The following is a 13,560-nucleotide window of genomic DNA, read 5'->3' as shown; positions in this document are numbered from 1 at the left end:
GCCGTTCCGGCGCAAGACACCCAGATGTGATGACACTTTTCTTTTGTGACACACGTACAGACCGACAACTTCTCTTTTATAATATACTAGAATACAGGTTTACGCGATAACTGTACGTTTGGATAGATATTGTTGATGGGGCCATTAGTTTGGTTTGTATGTTTATATAAGTAGGGTTGAGTTTGATAGTTACTTTATTTAAATGTATTGTAAGTAGGCATGGCTTTTGGAGGAGCACTACGGATCCCAAAGTTTGGACTTTGAATTATTAGAAAAAAAACACGCCCGCCCGCCGCCAACCGCAAACGCCGCAAAAATAAAAAACGACCGCCTCCAACCGCAAACAACACCGCAAACGCCGCAAAAAAATAAAAACCGCCCGCAACGCGCCCGCCCGCCGCCAACCGCAAACGCCGCAAAAAAATGAAAACCGCCCGCATCGCACGCCCTCCCGCCGCCAACCGCAAACGCCTAGAAAAACGGCCGCCCGCCGCCAAACGCTAAAACCGCAAATTGCGCCAAACGCACGCCCGAAACGCCAACGCAAACGTCGCAATCAATTAAAACAAATAAAAAATCGCCCCCCCCCACGTCGCAAACCGCAAAAAACCGCCCGCATCGCCCGCCCGCCCGCCGCCAAACTCAAACACCGCCGCAAAAAACCGCCCGCATCGCCCGCCTGCCCGCCGCCAACCGCAAAACGCCGCAAAAAAGCGGCCGCCCGCCGACAAACTCAAACACCGAAAAACGCAAACACCGCCGCAAAAAACCGCCCCCATCGCACGCCTGCCCGCCGCCAACCGCAAAACGCCGCAAACGCCGCAATAAAGGAAACCGCCCACATCGCACGCCCAACCGCCGGCAATCGAAAAAGCCGCAAAAGGCCCTACCCTACCCTACCAATATGCATACCCTACCCATACCCTAGTCCTACCCATACCCTACCCTACGTTTACCTTATAACCTACCATACCCAACTTTACCCTATCATACCCAACTTTACCCTATCCTACCCAAACGGCAAACCTACTTATACCTTACCATACCCATACTTAACCCTACCCATTCCCAAAACTACATCTATCCTATACACTACCCTACCCATACAATAACCTACCCTACCCTACCCATACGTACCCTATCCTACCCTACTCTACCCTACCCTACCCAAAGCCTACCCTACCCTACCCAAAGCCTTCCCTACCCTTCCCATACCCTACCCTACCTATACCCGGCATATGTACCTACTCATACTTGACCGAGGAGTTTTACCAAATTTCAGTGCCATCGTCCTACCTGTTCTTGAGATATATAAATGGACCCCTGCACGTGCGCATGCGCTTACTGAGACTCCAGATGACTTATGTGAGCCACCTGTCTAAATTGTCCCGAACAGTGTACACAATTTGATTGAAATCGACCCAGGGATTCATCAGATGTAGAAGCAGACCCCCTCACGTGCGCACGTGCATGAGTCCATCCCACCTGTGACACATGACCCTACATCGCTTGGTCAGTGCCCTGCCTGGCGACAGTCCAAGTTTCAGCGCAATCGGCCCAGAAACGACTGAGTTATATGCCAGCACAATTTTCAAGTGTTTTGCGATATCCCTAAGCGGGCGGTGCCTTGTAGCCTATGCCGTGCTGACTGATTGGCAAAAGTTTAATGACATGCCGGCTATAAGCCATCGATCGGATTTCATCGGAAAATATGTCTAACGTTAACGAAACACGGTGGTATGCCTGAGTCATTTTCACGGAAGTTTATTGACTTTTTGATAATATTTTGGGTGGATATTGATCAGAAAAGAATGCGCTATCCGAATATGTGTGTTTTATGGTCAAATTTCAACGTTTTCGATACGTTATGATGTTGTAAAGGACAGCTCACTCGGCGCGCATCAAATTTTCAAATAAATTTCTCATTATTAAGGAAGTGGTAGCAACAATCACTTTTTCTTTTCATTCATTGCATCACACGTGCAATTACCTAAGAAATGGTACCACACCGATTTCATGCGGTCAAACCGTTTTCAAACGGCACCGATTTTTCCTCCACGAGGCACAAAATCGGCCATTTTTTCATAGCAATTGTTCCTGATGTGCACGTGCTGCGCCCAACGTTATAAAACCATATCAATACGCTAGGTCCATCTCTCCTCTATCGATCGGTGGCAACCGCGTTTCGCTGTGGCAACCGGTCGTCAAGATATAAGCCCGGAAAGGAGCACGCGTCGGACCGATTTCGGCCGACGGCGCCATTTTTCGCGCCCCGTGTTAAACCAATGGCGAGCGTGCCTCGTGCTCGCGACGCCGCCAGAGACGCACCCCTGGTCGGATTGCGCCCAAATTTTAATACCATCGTTCGATTTGACCGCGCTTGGTGCCTGCCAAATTGCACGCTCCTGGATGGCGCCGTTCCGGCGCAAGACACCCAGATGTGATGACACTTTTCTTTTGTGACACACGTACAGACCGACAACTTCTCTTTTATAATATACTAGAATACAGGTTTACGCGATAACTGTATAGGTTCGAGATATATTAAGGGGATTATCAGTTTGGTTGTCAAAACTTCTAGGTTTAATAAGTAGAGTTTGGTAGTTTCTTCATTAAACTGTATAGTAGGTGTGTATGGCTTTTCGAGGAGCAATGGAGATCCTAATGTTGGGACTTTGAATTGTGAAACGCCGCCCGTCCGCCGCAAAACGCAAACACCGCAAAATGCGCCAAAGGCACGCCCGAAATGCCGACGCAAACGTCGCAAAAAATAAAGAATCGCCCGCCCGACGCAAAAAAAAAACGCAAAAACGCCGCAAAAATAAAACCGTTCGCATCGAACGCACGCTAACCGCCAACCGAAAACGCCTAAAAATCGCCCGCCCGCCACCAAACGCAAACACCGCAAAAAAGCGCCCGCTCGCTTCAAACGCAAACACCGAAAAAAGGAACCAAAAAAGCGCCCGCCCGCCCCAAACGCAAAACGCACGCCCGAAGCGCCAACGCAAACGTCGCAATAAATAAAAACAAATAAAAAATCGCCCGCCCGCCGTCAACCGCAAAAAAAAACGCAAAAACGCCGAAAACAAATCAAAACCGCCCGCATCGCCCGCCCGACCGCCACCAAACAAACACCGCCGCAAAAAACCGCCCGCATCGCACGCCTGCCCGCCGCCAACCGCAAAACGCCGCAAAAAACGACCGCGTGCCGATAAACGCAAACACCGCAAAAGCGCAAACGCCGCCGCAAAAAAAAAACCGCCCGCCCGAATCGCACGCCTCCCCGCCGCCAACCGCAAAACGCCGCAAACGCCGCAACAAAGGAAACCGCCCACATCGTACGCCTAACCGCCGCCAATAGGAAAAGCCGCAAAAGGCCCTACCCTACCCTACCAATATACATACCCTACCCATACCCTAGTCCTACCCATACCCTACCCATACCCTACCCTACGATTACCTTATACCCTACCATACCGAACTTTACCCTATCATACCCAACTTTACCCTACCCTACCCAAACGGCAAACCTACCTCTACCCTATCCTACCCATACCCAAAACTACCTCTATCCCATACAATACCCTACCCATACAATACCCTACCCTACCCTACCCTACCCTACCCTACCCATACCCTACCCTTCCCATACCGTACCCTACCTATACCCGGCATACTCATGCCCTACTCATACTTGACCAAAGAGTTTCACAACATTTGAGTGCTGTCGTCCTACCGGTTCTTGAGATATATAAATGGCCCCTGCACGTGCGCACGCGCTTACTGAGACTCCAGATGACTTATGTTATGTAAGCCACCTGTCTAAATTGTCCCTAACAGTGTACAAAATTTGATTGAAATCGACCCAGGGATTCATCAGATGTAGAAGCAGACCCCCTCACGTGCGCACGTGCATGAGTCCACCCCACCTGTGACACATGACCCTACATCGCTTGGTGAGTGCCCTGCCTGCCGAAAGTCCAAGTTTCAGCGCAATCGGCCCAGAAACGACTGAGTTATATGTAAGTACAATTTTCAAGGGTTTGCAATATCCCTAAGCGGGCGGTGCCTTGTAGCCTATGCCGTGCTGACTGGCAAAAGTGTAATGACATGCCGACTATAAGCCATCGATCGGATTTCATCGGAAAATATGTCTAACGTTAACAAAACACGATGGTATGCCTGACTCATTTTCACAGAAGTTTATTGACTTTTTGATAATATTTTGGGTGGATATTGATCAGAAAAGAAAGCGCTATCCAAATATGTGCGTTTCATGGCCAATTTTCAACATTTTCGATACGTTATCGTGTTGTAAAGGACAGCGCACTCGGTGCGCATCAAACTTTCAAATAAATTTTTCATTATTAAGGAAGTGGTAGTAAAAATCACTTTTTCTTTTCATTCATTGCATCACACGTACAATTACCTAAAAAATGGTACCACACCGATTTCATTCGGTCAAACCGTTTTCAAACGGCACCGATTTTGCCTCCACGAGGCACGAAATCGGTCATTTTTTCACAACAATTGGTCCTGATGTGCACGTGACGCGCCCTTCGTTATAAAACCATATCAATACGCTAGCTTTAGCTCTCCTCTATCGATCGGTGGCAACCGCGTGTCGCTGTGACAACTGGTCGTCAAGATATAGGCCCGGAAAGGGACACGCGTCGGACCGATTTCGGCCAATATCGCCATTTTTCGCGCCCCGTGTTAAACCAATGGCGAGCGTGCCTCGTGCTCGCGACGCCGCCAGAGACGCACCCCTGGTCGGATCGCACCCAGATTTTAATACGATCGTTCGATTTGACCACGCTTGGTGCCTGCCAAATTTCACGCTCCTACATGGCGCCGTTCCGGCGCAAGACACCCAGATGTGGATGACACTTTTCGTTTGTGACACACAGACGTACAGACCGACAACTTCTCTTTTATAATATATCCGACTAGAATACAGGTTTACGCGATAACTGTATAGGTTCGAGATATATTAAGGGGATTATCAGTTTGGTTGTCAAAACTTCTAGGTTTAATAAGTAGAGTTTGGTAGTTTCTTCATTAAACTGTATAGTAGGTGTGTATGGCTTTTCGAGGAGCAATGGAGATCCTAATGTTGGGACTTTGAATTGTGAAACGCCGCCCGTCCGCCGCAAAACGCAAACACCGCAAAATGCGCCAAAGGCACGCCCGAAATGCCGACGCAAACGTCGCAAAAAATAAAGAATCGCCCGCCCGACGCAAAAAAAAAAACGCAAAAACGCCGCAAAAATAAAACCGTTCGCATCGAACGCACGCTAACCGCCAACCGAAAACGCCTAAAAATCGCCCGCCCGCCACCAAACGCAAACACCGCAAAAAAGCGCCCGCTCGCTTCAAACGCAAACACCGAAAAAAGGAACCAAAAAAGCGCCCGCCCGCCCCAAACGCAAAACGCACGCCCGAAGCGCCAACGCAAACGTCGCAATAAATAAAAACAAATAAAAAATCGCCCGCCCGCCGTCAACCGCAAAAAAACGCAAAAACGCCGAAAACAAATCAAAACCGCCCGCATCGCCCGCCCGACCGCCACCAAACAAACACCGCCGCAAAAAACCGCCCGCATCGCACGCCTGCCCGCCGCCAACCGCAAAACGCCGCAAAAAACGACCGCGTGCCGATAAACGCAAACACCGCAAAAGCGCAAACGCCGCCGCAAAAAAAAAACCGCCCGCCCGAATCGCACGCCTCCCCGCCGCCAACCGCAAAACGCCGCAAACGCCGCAACAAAGGAAACCGCCCACATCGTACGCCTAACCGCCGCCAATAGGAAAAGCCGCAAAAGGCCCTACCCTACCCTACCAATATACATACCCTACCCATACCCTAGTCCTACCCATACCCTACCCATACCCTACCCTACGATTACCTTATACCCTACCATACCGAACTTTACCCTATCATACCCAACTTTACCCTACCCTACCCAAACGGCAAACCTACCTCTACCCTATCCTACCCATACCCAAAACTACCTCTATCCCATACAATACCCTACCCATACAATACCCTACCCTACCCTACCCTACCCTACCCTACCCATACCCTACCCTTCCCATACCGTACCCTACCTATACCCGGCATACTCATGCCCTACTCATACTTGACCAAAGAGTTTCACAACATTTGAGTGCTGTCGTCCTACCGGTTCTTGAGATATATAAATGGCCCCTGCACGTGCGCACGCGCTTACTGAGACTCCAGATGACTTATGTTATGTAAGCCACCTGTCTAAATTGTCCCTAACAGTGTACAAAATTTGATTGAAATCGACCCAGGGATTCATCAGATGTAGAAGCAGACCCCCTCACGTGCGCACGTGCATGAGTCCACCCCACCTGTGACACATGACCCTACATCGCTTGGTGAGTGCCCTGCCTGCCGAAAGTCCAAGTTTCAGCGCAATCGGCCCAGAAACGACTGAGTTATATGTAAGTACAATTTTCAAGGGTTTGCAATATCCCTAAGCGGGCGGTGCCTTGTAGCCTATGCCGTGCTGACTGGCAAAAGTGTAATGACATGCCGACTATAAGCCATCGATCGGATTTCATCGGAAAATATGTCTAACGTTAACAAAACACGATGGTATGCCTGACTCATTTTCACAGAAGTTTATTGACTTTTTGATAATATTTTGGGTGGATATTGATCAGAAAAGAAAGCGCTATCCAAATATGTGCGTTTCATGGCCAATTTTCAACATTTTCGATACGTTATCGTGTTGTAAAGGACAGCGCACTCGGTGCGCATCAAACTTTCAAATAAATTTTTCATTATTAAGGAAGTGGTAGTAAAAATCACTTTTTCTTTTCATTCATTGCATCACACGTACAATTACCTAAAAAATGGTACCACACCGATTTCATTCGGTCAAACCGTTTTCAAACGGCACCGATTTTGCCTCCACGAGGCACGAAATCGGTCATTTTTTCACAACAATTGGTCCTGATGTGCACGTGACGCGCCCTTCGTTATAAAACCATATCAATACGCTAGCTTTAGCTCTCCTCTATCGATCGGTGGCAACCGCGTGTCGCTGTGACAACTGGTCGTCAAGATATAGGCCCGGAAAGGGACACGCGTCGGACCGATTTCGGCCAATATCGCCATTTTTCGCGCCCCGTGTTAAACCAATGGCGAGCGTGCCTCGTGCTCGCGACGCCGCCAGAGACGCACCCCTGGTCGGATCGCACCCAGATTTTAATACGATCGTTCGATTTGACCACGCTTGGTGCCTGCCAAATTTCACGCTCCTACATGGCGCCGTTCCGGCGCAAGACACCCAGATGTGGATGACACTTTTCGTTTGTGACACACAGACGTACAGACCGACAACTTCTCTTTTATAATATATCCGACTAGAATACAGGTTTACGCGATAACTGTACGTTTGGATAGATATGGTTGATGGGGCCATTAGTTTGGTTTGTATGTTTATATAAGTAGGGTTGAGTTTGATAGTTACTTTATTTAAATGTATAGTAATAGTAGGTAGGCATGGCTTTTCGAGGAGCACTACGGATCCAAAAGTTTGGACATTGAATTAAAAAAAAACACGCCCGCCCGCCGCCAACCGCAAACGCCGCACAAATAAAAAACGACCGCCTCCAACCGCAAAAAAACCGCAAACGCCGCAAAAAATAAAAACCGCCCGCATCGCGCGCCCGCCCGCCGCCAACCGCAAACGCCGCAAAAAATTAAAACCGCCCGCATCGCACGCCCGCCCGCTGCAAACCGCAAACGCCTCGAAAAAACGGCCGCCCGCCGCCAAACGCTAAAACCGCAAAATGCGCCAAATGCACGCCCGAAATGCCGACGCAAACGTCGCAAAAAATAAACAATCGCCCGCCCAACGCAAAAAAAAACGCAAAAACGCCGAAAAAACTGTCCGCATCGCACGCACCCTAACCGCCAGCCGAAAACGCCTAAAAATCGCCCGACCGCCACCAAACGCAAGCACCGCAAAAAAAGCGCCCGCTCGCCCCAAACGCAAACACCGTAAAACGGAAACAAAAAATCGCCCGCCCGCCGCAAACCGCAAAAAAACGCAAAAACGCCGCAAACAAATCAAAACCGCCCGCATCGCCTGCCCGCCCGCCGCCAAACACAAACACCGCCGCAAAAAAAAACGCCCGCATCGCACGCCTGCCCGCCGCCAACCGCAAAACGCTGCAGAAAAACGGCCGCCCGCCGACAAACGCAAACACCGCAAAAACGCAAACACCGCCGCAAAAAAAACCGCATCGCACGCCTGCCCGCCGCCAACCACAAAACGCCGCAAACGCCGCAACAAAGGAAACCGCCCGCATCGCACGCCTATCCGCCGCCAATCGGAAAAGCCGCAAAAGGCCCTACCCTACCCTACCAATATACATACCCTACCCATACCCTAGTCCTACCCTACCCATACCCTAGTCCTACCCATACCCTACCCATACCCTAGTCCTACCCATACCCTACCCATACCCTACCATACGTTTACCTTATACCCTACCATACCCAACTTTACTTTACCATACCCAACTACCCTATCCTACCAAAACGGCAAACCTACCTCTACCCTATACCTTACCATACCCATACTTAACCCTACCCTACACATACCCAAAACTACCTCCATCCTATACACTACCCTACCCATACAATACCCTACCCTACCCTACCAATACGTACCCTACCCTACCCTACCCTACCCAAAGCGTACCCTACCCAAAGCCTACCCTACCCATACCCTACCCTTCCCATACCGTACCCTACCTATACCCGGCATATGTACCTACTCATACTTGACCGAGGAGTTTTACCAAATTTCAGTGCCATCGTCCTACCCGTTCTTGAGATATATAAATGGACCCCTGCACGTGCGCATGCGCTTACTGACACTCCAGATGACTTATGTCAGCCATCTGTCTAAATTGTCCCTAACAGGGTACAAAAATTTGATTGAAATCGACCCAGGGATTCATCAGATGTAGAAGCAGACCCCCACACGTGCGCACGTGCATGAGTCCACCCCACCTGTGACACATGACCCTACATCGCTTGGTGAGTGCCCTGCCTGTCGACAGTCCAAGTTTCAGCGCAATCGGCCCAGAAACGGCTGAGTTATATGCAAGTACAATTTTCAAGGGTTTGGCGATATCCCTAAGCGGGCGGTGCCTTGCAGCCTATGCCGTGCTGACTGATAGTCAAATGTTTAATGACATGCCGGCTATAAGCCATCGATCGGATTTCATCGGAAAATATGTCTAACGTTAACGAAACACGGTGGTATGCCTGAGTCATTTTTACGGAAGTTTATTGACTTTTTGATAATGTTTTGGGTGGATATTGATCAGAAAAGAATGCGCTATCCGAATACGTGTGATTCATGGTCAATTTTCAACGTTTTCGATACGTTATGATGTTGTAAAGGACAGCGCACTCGGCGCGCATCAAATTTTCAAATAAATTTCTCATTATTAAGGAAGTGGTAGCAACAATCACTTTTTCTTTTCATTCATTGCATCACACGTGCAATTACGTAAAAATTGGTACCACACCGATTTCATTCGGCCAAACCGTTTTCAAACGGCACCGATTTTTCCTCCACGAGGCACGAAATCGGCCATTTTTTCACAACAATTGGTCCTGATGTGCACGTGACGCGACCAACGTTGTAAAACCATATCAACACGCTAGCTTCATCTCTACTCTATCGGTCGGTGGCAACCGCGTGTCGCTGTGACAACTGGTCGTTAAGATATAGGCCCGGAAAGGAGCACGCGTCGGACCGATTTCGGCCAATATCGCCATTTTTCGCGCCGCGTGTTAAACCAATGGCGAGCGTGCCTCGTGCTCGCGACGCCGCCAGAGACGCACCCCTGGTCGGATCGCGCCCAGATTTTAATACGATCGTTCGATTTGACCACGCTTGTCGACTGCCAAATTTCACGCTCCTACATGGCGCCGTTCCGGCGCAAGACACCCAGATGTGGATGACACTTTTCGTTTGTGACACACAGACAACTTCTCTTTTATAATATATCCGACTAGAATACAGGTTTACGCGATAACTGTACGTTTGGATAGATATTGTTGATGGGGGCCATTAGTTTGGTTTGTATGTTTATAAAAGTAGGGTTGAGTTTGATAGTTACTTTATTTAAATGTATAGTAGGTAGGCATGGCTTTTCGAGGAGCACTACGGATCCAAAAGCTTGGACTTTGAATTATTAAAAAAAAAAACACGCCCGCCCGCCGCCAAACGCAAACGCCACAAAAATAAAAAACGACCGCCTCCAACCGCAAACAACGCCGCAAACGCTGCAAAAAATAAAAACCGCCCGCATCGCGCGCCCGCCCGCCGCCAACTGCAAACGCCGCAAAAATGAAAACCGCCCGCATCGCACGCCCGCCCGCCGCCAACCGCAAACGCCTCGAAAAAAACGGCCGCTCGCCACCAAACGCTAAAACCGCAAAATGCGCCAAAGGCACGCTCGAAATGCCGACGCAAACGTCGCAAAAAATAAAACAAATAAAAAATCGCCCCCCCCCGTCGCAAACCGCAAAAAAACGCAAAAACGCCGCAAAGAAATCAAAACAGCCCGCATCGCCCGCCCGCCCGCCGCCAAACACACACCACCGCAAAAAACCGCCCGCATCGCACGCCTGCCCGCCGCCAACCGCAAAACGCCGCAAAAAAAACGGCCGCCCGCCGACAAACGCAAACACCGAAAAACGCAAACACCGCCGCAAAAAAACCGCCCGCATCGCACGCCTGTCCGCCGCCAACCGCAAAACGCCGCAAAAAACGGCCGCCCGCCGACAAACGCAAACACCGCAAAAACGCAAACACGGCCGCAAAAAAACCCGCCCGCATCGCACGCCTGCCCGCCGCCAACCGCAAAACGCCGCAAACGCCTCACAAAGGAAACCACCCGCATCGCACGCCTAACCGCCGCCAATCGAAAAAGCCGCAAAAGGCCCTACCCTAACCTACCAATATACATACCCTACTCATACCCTAGTCCTACCCATACCCTACCCATACCCTACCCTACGTTTACCTTATACCCTACCATACCCAACTTTAACCTAGCATACCCAACTTTACCCTTCCCTACCCAAACGGCATACCTACCTCTACCCTATACCTTACCATACCCATACTTAACCCTACCCATACCCAAAACTACATCTATCCTATACACTACCCATACAATAACCTACCCTACCCTACCCTACCCTACCCAAAGCCTACCCTACCCTTCCCATACCGAACCCTACCTATACCCGGCATACTCATGCCCCACTCATACTTGACCAAGGTTTACCAAATTTGAGTGCTATCGTCCTACCTGTTCTTGCGATATGTATAAATGGGCCCTGCACGTGCGCACGCGCTTAATGAACTCCAGATGACTTATATGAGCCACCTGTCTAAATTGTCACTAACAGTGTACAAAAATTGAGTGAAATCGACCCAGGGATTCATCAGGTGTAGAAGCAGACCCCCTCACGTGCGCACGTGCATGAGTCCACCTCACCTGTGACACATGACCTTACATCGCTTGGTGAGTGCCCTACCTGCCGGCAGTCCAAGTTTCAGCGCAGTCGGCCCAGAAACGGCTGAGTTATATGCAAGTACAATTTTCAAGGGTTTGGCGATATCCCTAAGCGGGCGGTGCCTTCCAGCCTATGCCGTGCTGACTGATTGGCAAATGTTTAAAGACATGCCGGCTATAAGCCATCGATCGGATTTCATCGGAAAATATGTCTAACGTTAACAAAACACGGTGGCATGACTGAGTCATTTTCACGGAAGTTTATTTACTTTTTGATAATATTTTGGGTGGATATTGATGAGAAAAGAATGCGCTATCCGAATATGTGTGTTTTATGGTCAATTTTCAACGTTTTCGATACGTTATGATGTTGTAAAGGACAGCGCACCCGGCGCGCATCAAATTTTCAAATAAATTTCTCATTATTAAGGAAGTGGTAGCAACAATCACTTTTTCTTTTCATTCATTGCATCACACGTGCAATTACCTAAGAAATGGTACCACACCGATTTCATGCGGTCAAACCGTTTTCAAACGGCACCGATTTTTCCTCCACGAGGCACAAAATCGGCCATTTTTTCATAGCAATTGTTCCTGATGTGCACGTGCTGCGCCCAACGTTATAAAACCATATCAATACGCTAGGTCCATCTCTCCTCTATCGATCGGTGGCAACCGCGTTTCGCTGTGGCAACCGGTCGTCAAGATATAAGCCCGGAAAGGAGCACGCGTCGGACCGATTTCGGCCGACGGCGCCATTTTTCGCGCCCCGTGTTAAACCAATGGCGAGCGTGCCTCGTGCTCGCGACGCCGCCAGAGACGCACCCCTGGTCGGATTGCGCCCAAATTTTAATACCATCGTTCGATTTGACCGCGCTTGGTGCCTGCCAAATTGCACGCTCCTGGATGGCGCCGTTCCGGCGCAAGACACCCAGATGTGATGACACTTTTCTTTTGTGACACACGTACAGACCGACAACTTCTCTTTTATAATATACTAGAATACAGGTTTACGCGATAACTGTACGTTTGGATAGATATTGTTGATGGGGCCATTAGTTTGGTTTGTATGTTTATATAAGTAGGGTTGAGTTTGATAGTTACTTTATTTAAATGTATTGTAAGTAGGCATGGCTTTTGGAGGAGCACTACGGATCCCAAAGTTTGGACTTTGAATTATTAGAAAAAAAACACGCCCGCCCGCCGCCAACCGCAAACGCCGCAAAAATAAAAAACGACCGCCTCCAACCGCAAACAACACCGCAAACGCCGCAAAAAAATAAAAACCGCCCGCAACGCGCCCGCCCGCCGCCAACCGCAAACGCCGCAAAAAAAATGAAAACCGCCCGCATCGCACGCCCTCCCGCCGCCAACCGCAAACGCCTAGAAAAACGGCCGCCCGCCGCCAAACGCTAAAACCGCAAATTGCGCCAAACGCACGCCCGAAACGCCAACGCAAACGTCGCAATCAATTAAAACAAATAAAAAATCGCCCCCCCCCCCACGTCGCAAACCGCAAAAAACCGCCCGCATCGCCCGCCCGCCCGCCGCCAAACTCAAACACCGCCGCAAAAAACCGCCCGCATCGCCCGCCTGCCCGCCGCCAACCGCAAAACGCCGCAAAAAAGCGGCCGCCCGCCGACAAACTCAAACACCGAAAAACGCAAACACCGCCGCAAAAAACCGCCCCCATCGCACGCCTGCCCGCCGCCAACCGCAAAACGCCGCAAACGCCGCAATAAAGGAAACCGCCCACATCGCACGCCCAACCGCCGGCAATCGAAAAAGCCGCAAAAGGCCCTACCCTACCCTACCAATATGCATACCCTACCCATACCCTAGTCCTACCCATACCCTACCCTACGTTTACCTTATAACCTACCATACCCAACTTTACCCTATCATACCCAACTTTACCCTATCCTACCCAAACGGCAAACCTACTTATACCTTACCATACCCATACTTAACCCTA

This window comes from Amphibalanus amphitrite, unplaced genomic scaffold, assembly GCF_019059575.1.
Source record: "Amphibalanus amphitrite isolate SeventyFive unplaced genomic scaffold, NRLGWU_Aamphi_draft 000927F_arrow, whole genome shotgun sequence".
NCBI lineage: Eukaryota > Metazoa > Arthropoda > Thecostraca > Balanomorpha > Balanidae > Amphibalanus > Amphibalanus amphitrite.
Note: the sequence above shows the minus strand (reverse complement) of the source record.